The following is a 17,707-nucleotide window of genomic DNA, read 5'->3' as shown; positions in this document are numbered from 1 at the left end:
TCCTTTGTTGTCTGCACCTTTAATTGTTTTCTGAAGTTTGCCTCAGTACCTGGGAGGAGATGACCTAGAGGAAGCACTTTGATAAATTTAGAACAGGGGTCAACAGGGGTCAAGTCTGGGCTTGGGATAAACTCATGAGAAGAGCAATAAGCTAGAGAGAAAGAGAAATTTAGAAACAAGGAAAGTGGTTAAACAAACAAACAAACAAACAAACAAAAAATCCCTCAACTCTTGTGAACTAAGGAGGAAAAAATAAAAGACAGCCAAGAAGGAAATTCTTTAATTTGGCGCTTTGGAGTCTGCGCATGGGTCCGGCTTGCCGCCTACCCTTAACTCCCCTGGGGGCTAGTTCTTGGGGAGAAACTGATCCTCCCGGCAGTCGGCAGAGCACTGACTCCCAGAAGGTGTAACGACGCGTGGCTGGGACTGGGAGAAAGGGCTGTCACTCATCTGTTGCACTAGCGCGAAGCTGGAGCAGGCATCTGCCGAGATGGGACCAGCGACCAGCAGTCACCCCAGGGTTTTCGGAAAATAAAAGAAATCAAGGAGAACCCGAGGGTCGTAAGCCAAGTAACCGCTAGCTAAGATTCCGCACGGACGCCACTTTATTTTACAAATAAACTCTCCAGTCCTTAAGGTCGAGACCAACCAAGCCTCCGCGGGTGACAAGCTGGGAATCACCGCGTCGCAGTGACAAGCGAGTAAGTTATTGCCAACTTTGCCTATACAGATCTTTTCCTCTACGCACGTTAATATTATCTTCAGGTAGGAACATCCAAGTGACTGCCAAGAGAGAACTTTTATTCTGCAATCTCGCTACGCTGTTGGGTGCATCACTCACCACACACACACACACACACACGCACGCACGCACGCACGCACTCAACACATCCCACCTGAAGCCACCGAACCTCGCGCTCCTAGGCTGGTGCGCATTTGGGGTTTTACTTAATATTTGGAAACTTACTGATTTTCCTGGGCCTGTTGGAAGGAGCGAGCTGGGGGCGGGTGGGTGGGACGCTTCCTCATCATTTATTCATTGTGACTGTCTCCATTGTTGACACTAGCGGCGAGCCGCAAACGCCTGCTCTTGCAGGGGAAGTCTGACACCTTGAGGACGCGAGAGGGGGTGCCGGGACCCCAGAGCAGCGGAGTGGGAGAGGCTTTGAGAGTTACGGGGTGAGGGTGGGGGTTACTTTCTCAAGTCGGGCGACCTGCCGCCCGGGTGCTTGCTTACTGGGGTGGGAGCCGTGTGTGCAGAAGCTGGCTCCGGACGCGAACTGAGGTCGGACCGCCGGCAGAGCCCGCCCGAAGCCTGGAGGTGTGTCTGGCTGGCACCCAGGATCGCAGGGTGGGTTCCGTCCGCGGACGTGGCTGCGTGACCGCTGGCTTGAGGTGAGCTCTCCTGCCCAACTGGCTGACCTCAAACCTTTGGCCCAGGGAGGCGGAGGCTCTTCCTGGGCAGCTGAGCCGGGGTCCTGCCCTCGCGCAGGTCCCCTCACCGCGGCGCGGAGCGGTGCGTGGGACGCGCATCCTCATGAGCTGCCCTTCGCGGACCCAGTCTGGGCGGCCCCTGAGTCCGGCAGCCGTGGGAGACGGAGGGCTGAGTGTCTCCCTCTGGGTTCATCCGTTGGCAGCCGTGGGAACGCTAACTTTATCCGGAGGGATCCGCAAGGGAGGGGGTGGGCGAGGTTCTCCTCCCCCGGCGCTCACCTCCCCTTCGGGGCCTCCCCTCCCCCGCCTCCCGTGGCATCTCTCTCAGAGCATCCTCACTCCGCCCAGCTCGGTGCCAGCTGCGTGGGCTCCGGCTTCGTGCGTTTTCCTTGGAATGCTCCAAAACTCGGCGGAGACCAAGGATATCCCGTTGGAATTTGCCGGGCGTGCGCTCCCCGGGCATAGCACCCGCGCCGCCGGCCTGGAATCGCTCCCTCTTCAGCCGGAAGGTTGCAACTTTGCAGGTAAAGAGGGTGTCGCCTCGGAGCTCCGTCTGACCGGAGCTGCATACACCTCGCCTCCTCCCTGGGATCTCCGTTAAGTTTCTCAAGCCGCCTGGGAAGCCGGCTCGCTCTCGTGAGGCGGACGTCCCCGGGGGGTTCCGAGTTCAGAGGCTCCGGCTGCGTGGCCTCTCTTTAAGGCTCGGGACCGGATCTGCGAAGGTTTCTCTGGTTGAACGGGCTCCGCGGGAGTTTGGGGGTGCTCTCAGCCTCTGGCCATACCCCGCTTTAAAGCAGGGGAGAGGGCAAGAGTGAACCCCCGGTGTGACTTACATGGTAAACAAAGCAGCAGCAGCCGCGCCGCGGAGCTGGGAGGAAGGCTGCTTTCAGCCTGTTATGCATTTAGGGAAGATGGAGAGCTTGGTGGCCCCTGGGTGTATGTAAGTGAGCCCTAGACTCTGGTACCTAAACTGGGGTAATGAAGAAAGCAGAGGGATCAGTATTCTGTCGCCCAATTACACTCTGCGTCATTTCCATCCTCTATCAAAAGGCAGCAACACTTTTATCCGTGCGTGGCTGGACCCAGGCTAGGGGTTCCTAGTTCGCTTGGCAACTGAAATTCCCATTAAGCCAGTGACCCTCTTTGCGACTTGGCTGAATCACTGGCGTTCGCAGCACAACTTGTTGTTCCAGCTGTGAACTCAGCTGTCTTTTGTGATGAGATAACCAGAGAATACCCGAAGGGGAAGGAGGGCGGGAGAAACTGCGGAAAGGGACCTCTGTGTCTTGTCTGGGTCACCATGCTGTATCCACTCTGGTGTATCCCTGTTCACATGGTGTCTTAGGGGGGCCCTTCCCAATTAAGATCCACAGCTATAAAATGCAGCAGGTTGCTTAGTAAGTAAGCACCAAGCCAAAGGAGTGCAAGGAGGCAGAAACAATGTTTACTTGTTTTATTAAAAGGAAATTTAGAACAGACTTGTAAAACTAAAAAAAAAAAAAAAAAAAAAAAAATTCAGGTCTCATATAATTTCTGGATTTCTATCACAGTAATTATTGCACAAAATATATTACAAATTCTTTAAGAAAATAGGGTAATGAGTTTGTTGTTTTTTTGTTTTTTTTTTTAAAGAAAAACTCTGAATTAGCGAGAGTAAGAGTGGGTGGATATGTGAAAACACTGAAATCGTCCTCACTGTGTTCTGTTTGGCTGTTTAAACTTGCATTTGTGATGCCTACTTCTATTCACCTGGACAGTAGACAAGAAACACCCCTCCTTTATGTATTGAAGGCAAAAAATTAATAGGATACAGGGATAACTAATAATCCGAATGTTAGTATCCAAATTCAGTAGGTATTGTTAAAGAAGCTCTTTAAAAACTATTTATGAATTAATGTCATTAATGCAAAGCAACATATAGTAGAGGTTAAATTGGCTTTGTCAAAGCATTTCATGCAAATGTCTTGAATTAATGGAAGTCAGCACAGGTAGAAAAAAAGAAAGCACTTGTATCATTTGTGAATAAGAGACCACAGAGCTGGAGAGCCTTCACAGAGCTCAGCTGCTCTGCTAAGCTTGCTGTTGTAGAGTGAAGAACCAATAGATTTATGCCAAGAAAGTTACAAAGAGAAATACCCACAGGTTAATGAAATTGATACATAAGTAGTGTTTAATATTCACTGAAGTAATAAGTATATAGTGAGGTAGAAAGAAAAACTGTTTAAGGTGTAGGGAGATTCGTTATTGCAAATTTAGAAACATTCTTCCACTTAAGTAAGAACTTAAAGGAACATGGGCTTTTATCAAAGCATAGAAGATCTAAGCTCAACAGGTATAAGAAACGTATCTCTTTAGAAAAATCTGTTAAATATTAATACTCTGAAAATCTCTGATCTTGAAAAATAACATGAGTTTCCATTTACTTGCTTAATGGTCATTCTCAAAGATACAAATGGTGGAATTGATGTCCATTACCTATAAGCTTTAAAATTTTGTAATTTTTACATGATTTATTTTTCTGTGGCAGTTATTCCTGGAAAGTCAAGTTCAAAATGCAAAGAGAAAACCATGAGAAAATGAAAATTCTATGTGAATTTTATGGACACTTTGGTTATTAAAATATAAGAGCTCAAATAACTTTCCACATAATATAACCTTTATTAATTTATACTTTACATAAGTAGGAAACTTGCCAGAAACATTGCTTTTGTTCCTTCTGATTTTGAAAAACTTTGAATCTTATTCAGATCACACATTTTACTTTTAAACTTAAATTCTATTATAAACATAATACATTTCTATTGAAGTATAATAATAACCTTTAGGATGTGCTGATTAACCCTACTGAATTAAAAATACTTTCACAAATTTATTGTTGAAAATATTGTCAGAATTTTATGACTGCAGGTTTAATTGCCAGGATAACTTATGGCAATTCAGGTTATCCACATTATATCTAGCAACTGAAAGCTAAAATAATCTACCTTTTCTAATTCATTCATATATTGCAACAAAAATAAAGATATGCACACATTTATTCAGTAGTTAATATTGTGAGTATCAGTGCTCAAAGAGAGAAAGGATTTTGGAAATAAAGTTGTAGAAGAAATGCTGAACATTAAAATTAGCTAGGAAAATAAAACTCTGGACTGAATATTTTCTTATGAAAACAGAATTGTTTTACTTTTAAAAACAAGCTAGGTGAAGGCAATATAATAAAGTATTAAATTTCCTTTTTTCAAAATCATATTTGCTGAACATTTTATGAGATCAGAGTCTAGTGTGCATCTTTACTTCTGTGTTTGTCTGGGTTAAACTGAAACCAGTGTTACCTCCTTAACATCTAGGAAAACCCACAATAAGCATTTTGATTCTTATTGAAAATGATATTGAGGGACAACTCAAAATAAAAACCTTGTCTTTTAGCTTAAGTTATGCTTTATCATTCCCCTCCCCCCAAACACACCCACACCAAATAAACGTTAAATCTGGTTAATTCAACCCAACTTAAATTGGACATTTGCTAGCTAGCTGTGATGAAAAATTGCTTTCGAACATCCTCCCTCTTATGTCTTCTAGTTCTAATCTTCCCAGATGTGTCAAGACCTCAGTATTTTAAGAGATTTGAGAATATTTTGATCAGGGATGTCAGACCACGGCTATATCTTTTTAATCAGCACAAATAGAGACCTAATCTCTGAGAACATGAGTACTACCAAAATAATGCTATGATGAAAAAAACACACGTAGGAAAAGAAGCCATTCATTTGGGAAACAAAGTTAAAGACACATGCACTGAAAATATACCCATTTAAAACTACACAGTTCCATGAACTATTCAATAAATGAGATGATATACTTAAAGTTTTTTTTTTTAAATCTCAACAATTCTTCTGAAAGTTCAGTTTCACTTAAATAGGAAATGAAACAGAGAGAGTAGTTTCAGTACTTGATCTCCTCTTGTAACTAGACTGTGGATGCTCCCCATTAACATGAGTGTATATTTTGTCAATCCTTTAAGAAATGTTTCCTTTGAAATACAGCAGTGTCCTAGAGTAACGACTCTGTGAGAAGCAACAGAAGACACGCGGGCACAGTTTTACACATAAAAAATAGAAATGTTAATTAAAACATTAATTTAAAAATATGCTTTGATAGCTTTATCTAGCACACTGCATTCTTTCTGAGAACTGGCAAGTGAAGTGTAATGAATCAGATATACATTCATTACATTCTGCCTGCCTGTAGTTTGCTGTTACATTTTTGAAGTGTGTTGAAAAATTTACCATAAGTAATTTCCTTGACAAATATTATCAAGGGTAAGATTTCCTTAAGACAGGGAAACTGGAACTATTATGAAAAAAGAAAAGGAAGAAAATGAGGGGGGGTTATTATTTATGGGTACTTGGTGTCTGCCAGGAACTAGGCTAAGAACTTGAAATATTTTTTTTCTCCTGTTTATCTTCACAGCTACCTTAACACTAAAGTATTATTACCACCTTTTAAAGGAGCTGAAAAGACTAAATTACTAAAACAAAAACAAAAGCAAAACCACGAAGCTTTTTGGTGGTAGAGTCAGGATTTGAACCCATGTCTGCTTGATTCTGAAGCCCAAACTCCTTTGACTTGATTCTCACAGTTTCTAAAACAAAACATGTAATATCTGAACAAAATCCAGAAATTCATTAGATTTTTACAGCTATTTATTTCTTTAATTTTTCAAATGTTGTAACACAGGACATAAACAACCCCTTTAGGAGGCTAGAATTTCAAACAATACTCTGTTCAGGAAAACTTCAGCAGTTCTGAGCAGAGCAGAAGATGCGCTGCTCAGCTCAAGCAAGTTGTTCTTGGAATTATTTCCTGTCTTACTCCCAAATCTACATGTCATATAGATGGAGAGTAACAAGGTTTATTTTCATAAGTAAAATTCAAGGTAGCACATTTTTAAATAGTCAAGAGATTGTAATTACTACATAAAAAACTGTCATTCAAAACTTTAGAACATCTGTAGGCTGTTGATAACATATCTTGGTTTACACAAAACATGGTCATGTTAAGACCTGTTAGGTTTCTCTCGTGTCTTATCAATGTCATGAGAAATTTCTAGACAAGCTGTTTTTGTCTTAATTTTAATTGCCTAATTATTTTGAATGCCCCTTGATATTTAATGAGGGAGCACCACTTCATATAGCCCAAAGACATCTGTCAGCTGGTGGCACATTTTAACAAATGTGCATGGGTTTTTTTGTTTTAAACATACACCTGAATTGAAAACTGATGTGCTTATGTCCAAAAACCTATTGACATTGAAGTTGAGGAAATGACTTTTTGGAATATATGTAATGCCATTACAAAAAATTAGCACTGAAGTGGTATCCATTCAGGAGCTGTTTGTTGAGTATTAGTAAATGAATCATTGAAGAAATAGATGAACGAGACACAAATTAGCTCTTCATCTTTGCATTTTCTGGCAAAGCTCCCTCTGTGCAGAATAACTTTTACCTTATTGCTTCCTCAAAATGTTCTCCAAGCACCAAAGCCTAGCTCAATTTCACTGTCTCCTTGAAAGTTTCCTTTTTGTCTCCAGGTGTCGCAAGTATAAATACAAGCCAAACCCTTGTTATATTCTGCTTTGCAGATGGGTAGAGGTCTCTCTCCTGAACTAGATGCAGACTCCTTTAAGAAACCCAGAGGATGCTCAAAAAATATGTTTTTAATTGAATTAGATTGTCATAAGTATTATGCGTTTGTAAGTAAGCATACTCTATTTCACAGTTTTCTAATTCCTAAGTTGACTGAATTGTGAACTTGTTTATCAACTGAAGCCATTATAATAATAACATTGTGCTTATGCGATACAGTACGTACCATATTACTTCCTGTGTTATAAATATAACCTGCCGTCATTTAATGGATATAACGTCCAGTCACCTAGTTACTCCATAATTCTCGTCTTCACCGGACTTACATAACCAATTATTAATGTGCTTTAGTTTAAGTGGTGCTGTACTGGAATTCTGAAAGGGCAGTTTTTTTCTATTACATTGTGAGAAGTGTGGCTAGAACAAGTGTTTCTCAGGAATACATACTGAACTGAAGAAAGCCAGAGACGTTTGAGTGATTACATTTGGTAATCTAAGCTGAGAATTCATGGCTTAATAGTTTCTGATGTCCCGTTGTGGGATGACATGAGCTTTTGCTTTTGGGGGGTTTGGGAGATTTTGTAGTCTTTTTATTCTACTTCACTAAGAGTAAAATTGTTACAAATGAAGGTTTATGACCAGTGTTCAGATACTCTGCTACACTTCTAGTATCTTTTACCTCCAAATAATAGTGGAGAAACAACACCGTTGAGGAAGCTTAAGATCCTGTGCACCAGGCTCATAGTTCATAGCTCATTGCATTGTAATTTTCACTTTCATAGAATTAGGGTTATTAATGGTCAACACAGGCTTATTGAAGGGGTGAATGGAATAAATGAATGCATGGGTGATGGGTCTGTTGTCAGCTACTGTGCTCAGCCTCTGTATTTTAATATGCTGTTCTTTCAAGGAATGGTAACACTCCAATAGTGAATCCCCAAGAATGTGATAGAGGGGTGAGAGGACAGGCAGGAGCATAGTGTACCTTGAGTGGAGGATGGAGGATCCATCCTGCTTTATATACAGTCATCCCTACTGTTTGTGACAGGCTGGCGATCATCTTATGTAAGGATCTCTTTCACGACCAGTCCAGTGAAGGTGCCCACCCTTAAGATCACATTGAAGGCTATGCTTTAAATGAATTCTCTTCTGTGGTAGTTGTAGCTTGACAAGCAATTTTGGACCTTGTTTAATTACATATCTATATATATATATATATGTATCTATATGTATCTGCATTTGAATATATACTAGCATTTAAAACCTCCATTTAAATTCTTTAATTAAACATAAAGTATACATATGTATGCCCATCTGTATATACTGTATATGTGTGTGTGTATAAACATATACATAGAGCAATATATAATGCCATATAAGTAATAAAGAATGATAAAGAATGGGAGACAGCTCTCGTGGATGGGTTCTTACAGTACTGCCTACAGAGTAATAATGATCAGAGACAGTGAGATAAAAATTGTTAGCAAAGAGCATAGCATAGCCCCTAAAAGACAACAGAAGTTATTTGCCAGTGTATTAGTGTCCCTGTAGAATAATTAGATACGTAATGAACGACTTGGAAGGTCATCAAAGTCAAAAGTTTTTTTAAGCAAGACTCTCAAATCTTACTAAGTGATTTTTTGAAATATACACATATATAATATATGTAATACATACACACATGTGGAATGCTTTCTGAAGGACTTATGTAAAGCATACGAGTAACTCTTCTAGATGCTGAGAATACAGAGGGGCACATGTTATCTTTTTGTTTAAGATTTCAAACAAAGGATTCTCAAAAACCTCTTAGTATGTCCTAGTGTCCCATATTATCTTGTCGATGTTTTGCTGTTTTATTGTCCTCTTCTCCTGGAAATGGAGAACTCATTAAGGAAATAACACAAGTCATGCTAAAATAAATAGAGTCTATACTTGGAATTAAAAAAAAAATAACATTGGGTCATGTTGGAAGAAATCCAAATGCATCCTTTTTGCCTCAAATTATTGTTTCCTATAAGAGTAGGACTTAGAATTTCCAATTAAATTTATATTAACTTTAAATAGCATTATTGACACCCTTAAAGAGGATGCTTTCCTTTTGTACTTAGATGTTACTGAATTACAGTTCAAAGGTGACTTATGCTGGGAGATCAGTTGTTTTCCGTGGTCTTGACAGACTTACGGTGATGCATCCACATGTTGTCATCCCCCTTTGAACCAAAGACGCAAACCTAAGAGAGGAAGCCAGTTTCAGAACTAGGGGTGTAGTGACTTGGAATCCTCACCCCCTTACCCTTTGCTTTGGGGCATAAAAAACTTTGGCTCAAGACAGTCTGAGACAGATGAACCCATTCTAGGAGTTCTCAGTATATCCTGGGATTGTTTTCGAGGAAGCTCTTTTGTCTACAGCTGAGAATGTATCTAACAACTAGAAAGAGGGCATCCACCTCCTAGTCTTAAATATGGCAAACAAAAAAAGGACCAAGCTACATTCATCTTTTTAAAACAGGATTTTTGGGGAACTACATTCCTAGTATTACCCAGTCTTTACCAGAAGTTTTTATTTTCTGAGAGTCATCGTGTGATATAATCAAGTGCCTACCTCTATGCCTCTGAAAGCCTTGATAATTAAAAAGAAAGCAATATTTTTATAGAACACTCAAATGTTAGGGTTATTATGCTCTATAGGATATTAAATAGCTTTGTATCTAAAAAAAAAAGAGATATGTCTCTCTGTATGTGCTGTATAAAAAGAAAACGTTGGCAGAGGGAAAAGACTTATTTGCTTATCTGGTTCATTTTAACCTCACAGCTTAACATTTTGATTTGTAATAGGCAAGCTACTTAAGAGAACTGAACAGCATATTTCTATTTAGTACTTCAGCACGTTCTTGGAACAAAGTGAACCAGCAAATGATTTTGCCCTTTCACGAATAAAAAAGCCTTAATGAAAAAACGTTTCATCATAATAGTTCTTATGATAAAGACTTTTTTCCAGCATATAAAATAGCAACAACTTTAACCTGAAGCACAAAAACCGGGTTTTATTCTGTTGTACTTAGCAGTGAACCACTAAAACCAGAGCTTAAAGCATAACTTTCCAGCCTACTTAAATACTTTCTTTCTAGTTATTACACTGCTATTGTTGAAATATTGGGTACAATGAAATCTTAAAAACTGCCTCTTTTTTAGATTAATAGTCAATGGTAATAATTTTTGACAACACAGAATGTATAAGATTTGCTTTATGTTGCAATATTTTAGCCTCTGATTTATTTTTGAACGTAGATCGCTACAAAATAAAATAGAGGTAGGAGACAATTTGATTAAGAAGTAAACAAATTGAGTATTTTAAAGGGAAGGATCTATTGTTGAATAACCCAGGATATGTTCGAAACATACAACCTCGGTTCATTTCAGTTTATGTAAAGAAAGCTATTTGAAAGCTGAGCCACTCACAATGGTTTTAAGAGTCAAGATTTTCTCATCTATAAAAATATACAAGGATTATGTGTCAAATGTTTAATATGATTAAAGATAATCTCTACTCATAAAACGTATTGGTATTTAATAGCTTTTAGGAGTGTTTCAGAGTCTGCCAGAATTTATTTTGATTTTAATCATGATGAAATGGATATGCAGGTATAACAAACCCAGTGACTGCTCAAAGAGTTTCATTTACCCTTTGGTTTATTTCCAATGCAGTATTCAGTACTACCTATTGCTTGCACGCCCTCAGTCCTCGTATCTGCAGATGAGCATTTTCAGTTGTCTATTGGTCCATTGTTTATGGCTGCTCCCACGTAGACTGGAGGCTTATGACAGAGGACTGGCCATGTTGGAACCCACATTCCCTGCGGCCTCTACCAGATCAGGGTACTTCCATAGGTAGACGGCAAGTATGATGAACATTGATTTCTCTGAACATTTATAAAATTGTGGTAAGATTTTGTGTTCATGTTAAAATTTAATTGCAACATCTGTTGATATGACCTCTGATAAAATACTATTACCAGTTTCTTTTCTTTAGGTTAGACATAAAGTTTCTTTCCAATATATTTAAGAAAATTTCATATCAAAAGGGCTTGTATGAAGGATTTTAAGAAAGGAGACTTCATATCATTATATTCTTTCTTGTTGTACCAGCAAGTTGTACAATTAACTTAAACTACTGCATTTAAGAATGATCCATTATACTCTCTGCTGCATTATGAGAGGAAAATCATTACATGGCTGGTTCTGGAATTTCTAGCCATTTTTGCGTTTTACACTAAGATGGATGCTGACAACAATCACAAGGATAAACACTATATGAATTCACTATAAAAATCTATATGAATATTTTAAATGTCTGAAATAGCAAAATACTAAAGATATACTACTAATTTATTAATCATAGGCAATCATTCACTTTAAAAAGAATTAACCTTTTAATTTTAATTCATGCAACAAATACTTTCCATGTATCTTCTTTTTTTTAATTTTATTTTATTGAGTTATAGTCAGTTTACAATGTTGTGTCAATTTCTAGTGTAGAGCAAAATTTTCAGTCATGCATGAACATACATATATTCATTGTCACATTCTTTTTCACTATGAGCTAGCACAAGATCTTGTATATATTTCCCTGCGCTATGTAGTATAAACTTATTTATCTATTCTATATATACCTGTCAGTATCTACAAATTTTGAACTCCCAGTCTGTCCCTTCCCACTCCTCTACCCTCTGGCAACCACAAGTTTGTATTCTATGTCTCTGAGTCTGTTTCTGTTTTATATTTAAGTTCATTTGTCTATTTTTTTTTTTTTTTAGATTCCATATATGAACAATATCATATGGTATTTTTCTTTCTCTTTCTGGTTTACTTCACTTAGAATGACGTTCTATAGGAACATCCATGTTGCTGCAAATGGCATTATGTTGTCATTTTTATGGCTGAATAGTATTCCACTGTATAAATATACCACAACTTCTTTATCCAGTCATCTGTTGATGGACATTTAGGCTGTTTCCATGTCTTGGCTATTGTAAATAGTGCTGCTATGAACATTGGGGTGCAGGCGTCTTTTAGAAGTAGGGTTCCTTCTGGATATATGCCCAGGAGTAGGATTACTAGGTCATATGGTAAGTCTATTCCTAGTCTTCCATTTATCTTCTTAAAATTCTTAGCAGGGCTTTGAAATTTCTTGCTATTTATTTGAAATATAAATTTAAGACCAACCAATACAAAATATTTATCTGATTATTGATGAGCTATTGATAAGGTACTGTCTTTACTTCTTACCATAGAAGTAGGTGGAAATAAACTTGGGGGACAGTATACTGATCTTTTTAAAAAATAAAATTTTATACATGTTGACCTACATGCATTTGGTGGGGGTGTGGGCTGAGCTGGATAAATTTAATTTTTTTTCAAGAACAATTATAAATCAGTTTTATTTTTTTATTTCAGTTTTCTTTTCCCTTTTTATAATTGCAGATACTATCCCCGCTATCTTTAGATACCCTCTGCTCCTTTGTACCACCATGCCTCTGTGGGCAGCCAAGAATTCTCTTCCTCATGTTTCATGTTAGTATGTTGGCAAAACATTTTCTCAGCTTTTGTTTGATTGAAAATGTTCTTATTCTGGATCTCACTTTTAAAGCTTTTTTAATTGGTTAGAGTATTCCAGATTAGAATTTATTTTCTTTCTGCACTTTATGCCACCCAGTTGACTTTTGACTTGCACCATTTCTGCTGAAACCTCAACCATCAGTCTGATTGTGGCTCCACTGAGGGCAATGTGGTCCGTATTTTTGGTTGCTTTTATGTTTTCTTTTAATCTTTTATTTTCAGTAGTTTTACAATAATGTACCAAAGTGATCTCTTTGGGTTTCTGCTGCTTGGCATTTGGAAAATTTCTTTTTTTTAAATTTTCTTATCTTTCATTGAAGTCTAGTCAGTTTACAGTGTTTATCAATTTCTGATGTGCAGCATAATGTTTCAATCATATGTATACATACATATATTCCCTTTCATAGTCTTCTCATTATAGGTTGCTACCAGATGTTGAGTGTAGTTCCCAGTGCTATACAGTTAGAGACTTGTTTATTGAAACATTTCTTAAATACGGCTTGATATCTTTCATCACTTGTGTAAAATTCTTGGTCATTATCTCTTCAGTGGTAGTATTGCACCTACGAAACGTTTTCCCCCCCAAACGCCTTCAATTACACTTTTTTTCCTTTCTGGTTTGTGCCATATTTCTTGTCTTCTTTTAATTTTTCTTTTAATGTATTTCCATGCATTTTTGCTTTCTGTGCTGTAATCTGGGCAATTTTAATAGCTTTGTCTTCCTATCCATGAATCCTTTTTTTTTTTCTCATCATGGCCTACTTGCTGCTAAAGTCACTTATTAAGTTGTTAATTTCAATATTGCATTTTTTTTGCTTCCAGTATTTTAATTATTTTTCATACATTTTAGACCCCCTCATAAAATTTTCTGTTTTTCCATCTAATTTCTGAATATTGTTGAATAACACATTTAAAGACTGATTGTGATAACTCCAATTACAGGGTCATGTGTTGACTGGATGTTCTTAATTTTTTCTTAGAATGCCACATACGTTTTTATTTAAAGGTGAAAAATATGTATCAACTATTGTTGAATTCTTGAGGATACACTCTGTGGTCTGGCAGGTAGATAAGATGGAGCAAACATCTTAGTCCAGTCGTAACCTGAGCTCATGAGAAGCTAATTTTCAGATTTTGCAAGTCCCTATGAACCCCTGGTTGACCTCATTGAACATTATAGGATCCCAGGGTCTGGGAACTTTGACAGTTAAATAAGACCACTTCTCCTTGCAGGTTCCCAAATAAGGAATTCAGTCTCTGCATTTTTGTGAGATTGATGAATACCCTGCTCTGAATTTCAGCAGCTTTCTGCTAAGTGCCTCGCTTATTTTCCTACAAAGCTTAAGATTTTAACAAATGCTTTTCAAAACGAGCTGCTGAGTGTGAGACACACTTCCATCTGTCTCCCTTCTTACCAGGACTTGAGAACTTTGTATTTGCGTTGGCAGATGCCATGAGGGGAAACGTGGTTTGTGGAAGGTCAAACCATCTCTCTGTGGTTTCCCTCTAATGAGATCTTGGCTGCTCAAGTCCTGGTTATCTCTGCAACTCTTCTTTAGGCAGAGGTTTGTTTGCTTGTTTGTTTATATTTACCCAGCTTTTCTAAATGTTAGAAGGGATGTTAGTTCATTACATGCCATTCAGTCATAGAAGCAGTACTTCTTTCATATTTTTAAGTTAATGCTGAAAAATTTTGTCAAATGTTTAAAAGAATAGTATAGTGCAGATGCATAATTGTACCCACAGAGGGATGAATACAGCTATTGCAAAGGAGTCTTGGAATCTTTAACCTGAATTTTGTTGTTGTTGTTGTTAGCTCAGAAGTAACATTATTGCAAAATTACCAAGTCTTTGACCTTAGATACTAAACGACCATTTTAAAGTTATTTTGTATAAAAGAAAAAATTCTAAATAAAACCATATTAATGTGGCTCAAATGAGCTGTAATTAAGTTCCAACTAATAGCTCTTTCTTATTGAATAACAAACACACTGTTAACTGAACAAAATGGAGAGGCAATATAATGCAGTAGCAATTTGACCTCTTTGTTACTGAGGTGAGGTTTTTTTCAGGCCTGTGGTTTCCTGAGTAATCTTTACTTCTCCCATCTGAAGTCCATTATACAAGGGTGGGAGAATGTCATCGCTCACTGCTGTTAGTGTTACATTTATAACTGTTGTTGCTAAAATTGCCTTAAGGCCTGATAGAATATATTTTCTTGGAGATGTTCTGCAGATGTACCAACACAATAGGACACCAGATCATATAACTTAAGACATCATTCAAACCTACCTGTGGAAACTCATCTCTGAATTTACCATCAGTATCATTGCAGCATATGATTAATATATCTGCTGGTTGTGTTCATATGGTCCAGATCAGACCTTGCTTACCCTGAGATGTGCGTCATTGTCTTTTTAAAAAAAATACACATTGTAGTTTTATTCTGTGCAAAAGGGATTCTGGAGTGGATGAGGGTGGGCTGTCTTTCCAATACACAGTGTACAGACTCAACACTGAGGAGTCCCAACACAGAGTGGTCTCAGCTCCAGCCTGACAAGTGAAAAGTTGTCAGGACTGAACTTTCTATGGCTGGAAAATCTTAAGTTTTTTTCCACAGCCCCTTCCAGCTTAATAATTGGCTTTAAATACAATGGGATTTTATTGGATGGTCTGGGGAAAGGATCATTTATGTTTGCTCAGAAGAGAATGAGGAGCTAGATTAAATTCTATACTGGATGCTGGTTGGCTGTGTCCCGGAAGTGAGATGCACATTTGTCTTTTGGGCTGACGTTCCTAACCTGTCCCTCAGCCCACAGTCTTATGCCATGGTTGTGTCCATGGTCCTGAACACCTGGAAAAGAGTTCATCTCATAGTCAGCAACAAGGGTGCCATCTCTGAGCATCAGGAGAACCCATCCTAAAGCCAGACTTTCCTTCCCATGGAACATGGTGGCCACCAACCAAGATTCATCCAAGACTGAGATTCATCCAAGTTGTGTGTGTATAGCAAGCTTGTTCTTTTTTATCCTTAGTAGTATCGCATGGTGTGGATGGAACACAGTTTTCATATCAGCTGGGACAATGCCATGGACAGGCTGAAAGGCATGAAGATCCAGGATCTCACTTCCCCACTGGGCTACCTTCCTGCTCAGGACATGAGCCTCCGTAGCTACACACCCAGTATTCAACCCCGGAAGCCCGCAGATTTCATCTACCTGCAGGGATTCAGGCCCACAGGGTGGGCTGTGCTGGGACTTCGGTCAATTTCCTGGCATATCCGGAGGGAGATATCCAGGCTTCCCCAAAAGTTGTGGGGTGCCATCTGGAGGACTTTGGGGTTATATAACCTTTGCCCAAGACAGTCTTTGCGGAAAGAGCAGATATTTGGGTTCTCTCTAACCTGAGTCAGAGAGCGACTTCATTTCTACTCCACAGACCTGTAAAAAAGCAAGTACTTTAGTCTTTAATTCTTTGTGACCTGAGTACCACTTTCTTTCTTCTCTATACATCATGTAGATTTGCTGGAAGGCCATCACGCCACTTTTATCAGTACGAGTGACCAAATACACCACCTCACAGATCCGAGGGCTTTCTTGGATAATGACTTCAGTAGCCTCTCAGTGATCTCTTACCTGGCTCTGCTTTTCCCCAGATGATGGAACAGAGGGCAGGCTATAGAATTGGAGGGGCCCATTCTCCGTTTCTGGTCTTCTTAGTGAAGACTTCAAGGCCCATCCTTCTCTGTATGCTATGACATGCCCTCTGGTGAGACCTTGTGCTCTTACAGGCAACAAGAATAGTGCAGACAAAGGGAGAAGTCAGGAACTTGAATTCCTCCCCGCTTCATACACTCCCATCTCTGCTCCTTCCTTGTCTGCTTTTTCTGTCGGCCGTGATGCTCCAAGGATGCTGTCATGACTGCAGTTTGTATATTACAGATTTTTCTACTGAAGTTTCTTGATGGCCAAAAATATTTATGCTGTACATATTTTTTTTACAAACATCAATTTCAAGACATAATTCTTCCACAGCCTAATTGCAAAGGCTCAGGACTGAAATCCTCTTTGTGCCATTAAGTAGCTGAAACTTTAACCCTACTGAGTTCAATTTCTGTGTTTTGTAAAGAGTCTCACACCGAGTATATGTTTTCCTCAAATCTTCTAGTCCTTTGCTTTGTAATATCACGATGGAGCTTACAGTCACATTGCAATCCCCTGAATATACAATTATCATGCTAAGTAACTAGTTGGCTTTCCAAGATTCTGGAACTTCAACAGCTCAGAGTATGGGAAGTTTAATGTGCTCTGACAGTGGCTAGAATGAAATTTTCCAACTTTTTTTTTCTGAAAATGGTAGCAATGTAACATGAGCTAACATTTAATGAGTGATTAGTCATGGCAGCTCCTAAGCTGGTTGGTTTGCCTGCATTATCTTGTCTTATCAGCCTCACGACAGTGATCATCAACCCCTTTTTTCAGATGAGGAAAATAAAGGCTTAGAATGGTTAAACAGCTTTCCCATGTCACCTAATTATTATGTAGTATAGCCCTGAATTAAACCCAAACCTGACAAATTCCACAACCAAGTTTCTTAACAATTATAATGCAAGTTTGAAATTTGAAGCATTTTCTCAAAGTGCCCACATGAGCTACTGAGCAACCTTTGGTTTTGTTTGTCAGTCTTAGAGCATATGACATCACATTTCCAAAAGCCTTTCTTGGTTTTATAGCACTTGCTAAAGGTATTAACTTTTGAAGGACTGGATTTAAATCCACTTGTACCAGGTCTAGGAAAACACAGTGTCCTTATTCTTTACTTTTTATTTATTATCCATAGTTATTAATGTCAATTTCAGGAAGGATCACCAAAACTTTATCTTTCAAGTGTATTTTAAACAGGATTGTTCCAAGATCTGCCCCTTGATTTATATTTAAACACGTGGTGTGTGTGTGTGTGTGTGTGTGTGTGTGTGTGTGTGTGTGTGTGTGTGTATGTTTTGAAAGACACCA

General features: G+C 38.7%; 1 protein-coding gene across 3 annotated transcripts in view; it reads left to right on the top strand.

Annotated features, from left to right (window-relative positions):
• The first annotated feature begins 358 nt into the window (after nucleotides 1-358).
• The window catches only part of TRPC4 (transient receptor potential cation channel subfamily C member 4), a 167,781-nt gene continuing 150,432 nt past the window's right edge, over nucleotides 359-17,707 (top strand). Inside the window, exons 1-2 of one of the 3 annotated variants that reach the window (XM_074378079.1) lie at nucleotides 991-1,395; nucleotides 1,763-1,958. The gene's annotated coding sequence lies outside the window, so the exon portion shown is untranslated. Of the gene's footprint in view, nucleotides 702-989; nucleotides 1,396-1,762; nucleotides 1,959-17,707 lie in introns of those variants that run through there. The other 2 variants (XM_045514098.2, XM_045514099.2) reach the window with 2 other exon arrangements.

The sequence above is a fragment of the Camelus bactrianus genome, chromosome 14 (genome assembly GCF_048773025.1).
Source record: "Camelus bactrianus isolate YW-2024 breed Bactrian camel chromosome 14, ASM4877302v1, whole genome shotgun sequence".
Lineage (NCBI taxonomy): Eukaryota > Metazoa > Chordata > Mammalia > Artiodactyla > Camelidae > Camelus > Camelus bactrianus.
The sequence above is the reverse complement of the archived record's forward strand: the minus strand, read 5'-3'. Positions and strand labels throughout refer to the sequence as shown.